The 7,359-nt window shown below is 32.8% G+C and overlaps 1 protein-coding gene across 4 annotated transcripts in view; it reads right to left on the bottom strand.

Annotated features, from left to right (window-relative positions):
• Window positions 1–7,359, bottom strand: part of LOC106881121 (neuronal acetylcholine receptor subunit alpha-10) — a 275,903-nt gene that overhangs the window by 20,081 nt on the left and 248,463 nt on the right. The window lies entirely within an intron of this gene.

The following is a 7,359-nucleotide window of genomic DNA, read 5'->3' as shown; positions in this document are numbered from 1 at the left end:
TATCTATCTATATATATATATATATATATATATATATATACACACATATTTGGAATTAATATAATATGATTCCAATGCAGAATTTTAGATTTTATATTCAAGTCATGTGTCTTCCAATTAAACAGGTATTATCAAGTCATATGAAAAACAGTTCTAAGTATAAACAAGCGTACCCCCCAAAGCTGAATTTCATATAAGTATGTTTGATTTGAGCATGTGCATCATCACTCATATGAGATGTTAGAGATACAGAAAGCGTTATACAGGTAGTGTTGCTACAAACGTTTTATATATGGAAGAGCAAGTCTTTCGCAATATGAAAACTGATTGACTCTTATTGATGTGGATCATGAGAACAATAACTGGAAGTCATTCAAACTTTATGTATTGTGTGTACATATACATACATACATACATACATGTGTGTGTGTGTGTGTGTACACACATACATATAAGTAATATATTAAATTAAATCCAATACACGGAGAGTAGGGATTAAAATATCCAATCTTTCACTGGCTCCACTGTTATATACCCAACTTTGTAGAGAAAACCTTACAACTCACATGGGTATATATATTAAATTTATATAAATAAATAGGAAATGGAGACATGTACAATTGTCAATTCAAAATGAAAATATTTTACCATAATGTTATATTACTATAATATTGTATTATATAACCATACTATTATATTATATTACCATAATATTATATTATATTCTTGTAGTAATATAACGTAATATAATAAATAATAAATATTAGATACAAATTACATACAATTGTTTTGATTCTTACCCATAATAAAATTATTAAAAAATCATTGTTTGTGGGTAAGAATCTCCTCAGTGTAAACTTTTACATATGTTTGTGTGTGTAAGTAGATATATATGTATGTACGCACACACACACATATATATATATATAATTGTTATATAAGAATGGTGTTGACAGTAAAAAATTTTGGCCAGTTAAGCCATAGTCGGTCTGCTGACGATGGCTTAGCTGGCCGGAACTTCGGAGAAATAATATAATACATTATTATATTATTTTAGTATACAATTTCTATAGGAAATACCTTACATGTTTATCTAACATGTAACACTTTATAATTTGAGTTTGGGAACAAAACACGTGTAATGTTGAATAAGTAATACCAAAAAATACCCAATTTCTTGTATTGATATACAATAACTCTGTATTTAATATTTCCGTACTTCTCAGTTTTAATATGTATTTTGACTAACATACAGGAGCTAGTGAGACTACCCTAACTACCTGTGTGTGTGTGGAGGGTAGTGAGAGAAAGTGTGGGGAAATAGAGAGATAGATAAATAGATAAATTGATTGATCCGTCTTAATCAACGATCGAAGTTAAGAGCCAATCTCTATTTAGCGGGGTCTCTGAAACCAGTAGTGATAGAAATAATCAAATAATAATTATTTTTGTTACCATGCTAAACCAAAAAAACATCGGGATATCGATTAATTTTCTCACAAAAATCTGTTTTTTTCCAATTGCTACGAATTGATATAACAACAGACATCTTTTTCTTACAAATGTTTTTCTTCGTTATTATTTCAAATTACTGTTAACCATTCAACTATATACCTCTTTCACCATATGGAAAAGGTTACCGCTTCTGCTGTCCATGTTTTTTTGAATTAGAACTTTTTCCCGGTGATAAAATTGCTGTTCAAAAGTTTCCAAAAGAATTAACGTAATGTGCTTATTGGCATTATAGTATAAAAACACTGATTTTAATCTCAAAGTTGAAACACATACAAGGAGAGTAGGTTTGGAAGAAATCTCATATCTATTGTTACTCTTCCTCCAGCTTATGAGGTATTTGCAGCTTTTTTTGGCAAGGAAACGTCATAGTGACTTTGGCTGTATTTTTGTTGCAATAATGGAAATTAAATTGTGCTTTAAAATGTAAACTGTAACAAATTGTTAACATATTTTAAACACTAAATTACAGTAGTACCCTCTAACAAATGGAAAAGAAACATAATTTCTACACTAGAGTTGGAGATCCATAAATACATTTCACAATAATAGTTTCTAGTAAAATCATAAGTAATTGACTGGTACTATCGACCTAAGTATTTGACTGGTACTTTATTTTATCGAACTCGAAAGAATAAAAGGCTGAGTTTACTTCGAACGCATTTGAACTAAGAACGCAGAGCCCGAAAATATACCACAAGAAGTTTTTCAACGTGTAACGATTCTGCCAGCATGCCGCCTTAAATTGTATTAGTTTCAAATTATGGCACAAGGCTAGAAATTTCAGAGAGTAGTAAACCATTACATCGATCTCAATACTCAATACTTTTTTATCGAGTCCGAAAAAGATGAAAGGAAATGCCAACTTCGACGGAATTTGAACTCAAAACGGAGGGAATGTTGCATAGTATTTGCTCGGCGTGCTAACTATTCTGTCAACACGCCGCCTTAAATTGTATGAATAATAATATGTAGCTGTGTTAAAGGAAATTGAGGATATCATCATAAATTTTTGATTTATACTTATTTTATCCTTAAGGCTATTAGTAAGATTCGTACACAGTGATTAAAGTGATGGGACAAAATCTCACAAAATATTTCGATCATCGACCCCCTACTGATACAGCGAAATGTGTTAATTTGAAAGGAATATAAAACCGAGAAATATATTATGAATGCTTTTTTTAAGCTAAAGTCAAATTCAGACGAATCAACGAATGAAATAAAATGAATAAATAATGAATGAATGAATGAGTGAATCAGTTAAGAGAAAAATATAAAGGTCTCAAAGAAAACGAAACAATATATTCATGTAAACTTAAATCATTTAAACGAATTTCTTTGCATTTATCGTTCTTTTTTTTTTTCAAGTATTATTTATTCATCAAAAAGATCCTTCTACAGTATTTGGTAAATGAAGTAAAAAAGACGTAACATATAATAAGTAAAATGAGTAAATATTAATGCTTCAATAAAACAAAAGACAGATTAGCTCAATACAAAGCGCTGCAAGCGACATGACTTTTCAATGTCTAGAGCAAGGTTTAGGAAGGTAGTATTGGTTGGGGGTAAGAAGGGGAAATAAAATGGGGCTGGATTGAATAAAGAAAAGCAGAGCAAAAGGAAATTAAAGAAAATCGTTGAATACAAAATACAGAAAAGTGAAGGACAGAATTAGTGATGAATCTTATTGTTTTTCATTATAAACGATAAAATATAAAGAACGAATCTCGTTCTTAGGATGTGGGGTGGTGTGTATAAAGCAATGGGTAAGTTTAGGGAACCCTTTGCAATTTAGGGAAATGCGGATGTGGTGTTATGAGAAGAAGTAAATGACGGCGGTATATTTTAAAGATTCGTTGGTACGAAGCAGAAACACAGAAAGATATATACATGTATGTATGCGTGTATGTACACACGCATACATACATACATATATATATATATATATTTACCCAAAGATTATATACACCCACACATGCACACACATACACACAGACAGACAGACAGATACACATATATTTATAGACGCGAGAAGTTGTTAAGAATCCATTGTGTCCAATGATGCGAAGATGGATAAAGTAATTGTGTTCCGAATGGGGAAGGCTAGCTCCGCTTTCGGTAAGACTTATCACAGGCTTTGCGACAGCCACGACGTATCGTTGAAAGTGAAAGTCAGCGTATATCGTCAGTGGTCTTGTCAACATTATTTTATGGTGCTGAATCTTGGACTCTGTATTGAAAGCACATCAACCTGCTTGACGCTTTTCATATGCAATGCTTGCGTACTATCTCCATCATAAAACTGAGTGGCCATGTTCGTGAGAGTGAGGTACTAAAATAATGCATCATATCAAGTATTGACGTCATCCTCATCAAAATACAGTTTAGATGGCCAGGTGATCTCTCATGTATAAATGATATCAGAATTCCAAAGCAACTTCTCTTTGGCCAATTCTCATCAGAATGTTCAGTTGGAAGGCCACTTTTGCGCTTCAAAGACAATTTAAAAGAAATCTGAATCGATGCAACATTCCATTTTCTTCCTGAGAAAACAAAGCATCAGACGCAGGACTTACCGTTAGTCCTGCTTCTCCTCAGTTCAAAGATTTGAGTAAAGTGACTCCATCATCGGGAACAACTTCGTGCAAGCAGGTAAATGGAAACCTTTCCTGTCATTGTAGTTTTGTTGTACGAAGCAAAGTAGGCCATGCCAGCCACTCAAGAAAACACGTAGTAAATGATCAACAAGCACGCAAACAAATAGAGTCCTCAATTTGTTTGATTTGTCAAAAGATTTGCAAGGCAACTAGCAGGCCTCAAAACATGATTAACGCTTAATGCTTAATTTTACTGAATCCTCATTTGTCGTTCACGACAAGAGTACCCATCATATATGTATATATATTCAAAGTATGTATATAAATATTTTCTGAATTTGTGTGAATGTTCTATTAGCGCTTTCTTACATTTGTAGTAATCTTCAGAGTTCAAGATGTATTTAACTGACAGTTGAGTTCTTGAAAACTGTACTATGTCTGAGAACACTCCCAGAAGCTGAATTTTTAGAAACGGTTTTGACCAATCCGCATGCAGCTTAAACCTAACTGTTTATCGTGCGTACCAATATTACTGGCATAGATCCCTCTAATTGAACTTTATGAACGTTACAAAATATTTTTTAACGATAAAATATAAAAATGTGAAAACCAGATCATGTTTTAACTTTATACAACTGATATATGTATATTGGATGCTTAAAAATTACAAAAGCCATTCTTATTTAGTAAATTATATTTCAACATTAACAATTGACTAGAGTCGGACGAGGATTTTCGCCACATAGAAATTAACAAAGCTATCCATATATTTTAATACTAATCAAAGTAAGTTTTGTTTCAATATTCTCTTCATTAAACATTTAGAATAAACATATCGAAATATAACGTAACGGGGTAAGCGTTTCTATTTATATTGTTCTCCCCAAGCACTGTTATAGGTGTCTTTTTAAAATACCTTTCTGAGTCTCCTCTCTCTCTCCCTCTCTCTTGCTCTCTCACTCTCTCTCTCTCCCTCTGTATATATATATCAGTAAATAATATGTATGTACATACTCGTTCGCTCTTGCTTTCAAAAATGGTCACTCACATTACAAGATGTTCAAAGAGTCAAAAAAAAAAAAAAAAATCAGGAGAATAGATAGAGAATAGGAAAGCGGATGAACAAATAAAATTGGGTTCAGAATAATATTTAGCAGAATAATATTCATGTATATATGATATTTGCCAAAAATATCCATTGATTTTACAAATGATTTTATAAAATTGGAATTAAAGTAGAAGCGAATAAAATTGTTTATAAGAATAGGAATAGACAATCAAAATGATAGTAATAGCCGAGGAAAGAGTGTGTTAATTGAAGAAAATGGTAAGAGGGAAAAGACAGACACAACAAAAGTGTAATAACAGATGAAGGGGTTGCAAAATATTTCAAGAAACAAGCAAATGAATTTTGAAAATAAGCAATTACAGAAGCGAATTATTTCGGAAGCAGAAATTTAAAGCGAATAGCAGCTAAGGATCTTGGGTGAAACATTTGTAATGATAGCAAATTAGCAAGATACAGGTAAGAAACTGACTAAAAGTACAAATAGATAAGCAAAAGAAAAGTGACATCTATTCACCATTTATAAACACGAAACTGAAATAAAAACAACTATATAAAGAGAGCAAAGGTACATTAATTTAATTTTGTGAATATCCAATTTTTTGAATTAGTTAAGTGTCCAATGCTGAGAGAGAAGCTATATAGTTTATGTATTTCAAGGAGTGTATCACTGGAATTTACTTTATTAATTCTAGAGCAGTACAATTTTTAGGTGACACGTTAAAAGTCTTTGGATCTCTGCTGGATATAATGACAACAACATTTAATGTGACAATTCGTATTCAACAGTCGATAAAGAAATACTACTCAACAGTCAATAATGTTAGTAGACTAAACCGAAATTGAAAGTGTCTCGCCTTGCCAGCAGAAAAAAAAATTCGCTGCTGTGGAAAATCTCCAGTTACTGACGCTAAGATTCTTAACCTGTATGCAATTATTACATTTTATAAAATTATTAATTAAACTTTCCTTAAATCACACCCTATCGGCTTATAAATGGGAACGATATAGTTTTAGAAAACAGAATTATAGAAAGCAGGCACGGAAAAACGCTGGTTTTGTTTCCGCTGGACATCGTAAACATCAGCGGATGTAGAAAAAGCTACACTAATAGAAAAGTAGCACCAGAATCTATAATTCATACTCTACTTCATCTGTGTTAGATTAAATATTGAATACAGAGGACCTAAACAAAATAGAAATATAGCTATTCAATGGGTAATCATTGTCATGAGTTATATTTTCAAGCCTCATTTTCACCAACAGAGTTTGTATAAACATAACGTACCTTGTAAAAACGGGTGGATGTTAATAGATATTTTATTATGGTTAAGTGTTTTTATTGTTGTTATTTGGTAATTTCTCATCTAAGACAACATAACTATGATGGTTTATCATCTTGCATGTGAAATATGAGACAAGGTTATTTTAATTTACTTGAACACAAGCGTTCCTGAAGCATTGATAACCAGATAATACTAGTGTTTTCTATCAAAGTAGTATTCCATGAAATACTCTGGGAACAAACGGTTGGTCAGGCCTTGATGTATACACTCATACATACATACATACATGCATACATACATACATAATACCCACCTACCTACCTACCTACCTACCTACCTACCTACCTACCTACCTACCTGCCTACCTACCTACCTACCTACCTACCTACCTACATACATACATACCTGCATACATACATGCATACACATATACACATATATTTATAATAATGTATTAAGTATTGTGGAGGCGCAATGGCGGTCGTAGGATCGCGGTTTCGATTCCCAGACCGGCCGTTGTGAGTGTTTATTTAGCGAAAATACCTAAAATTCCACAAGGCTCCGGCAGGGGGTAGTGGTGAACCCTGCTGTACACTTTCACCACAACTTTCTCTGACTCTTTCTTCCTGTTTCTGTTGTACCTGTATTTCAAAGGCCCGCCTTGTCACACTCTTTGTCACGCTGAATCTCCCCGAGAACTACGTTAAGGGTACACGTGTCTGTGGAATGCTCAGCCACTTGCACGTTAATTTCACGAGCAGGCTGTTCCGTTGATCGGATCAACAGGAACCCTCGTTGTCGTAACCTACGAACTACCAAACTTAAGGATTGCGATATCTACACCTGAGTGAATAATGTTATATTATAATGCAGCCGAAAGTCGTTCTTGAGAAGT

Source organism: Octopus bimaculoides, chromosome 1 (genome assembly GCF_001194135.2).
Source record: "Octopus bimaculoides isolate UCB-OBI-ISO-001 chromosome 1, ASM119413v2, whole genome shotgun sequence".
NCBI lineage: Eukaryota > Metazoa > Mollusca > Cephalopoda > Octopoda > Octopodidae > Octopus > Octopus bimaculoides.
Note: the sequence above shows the minus strand (reverse complement) of the source record. Positions and strands in the feature narration are given on the sequence as shown.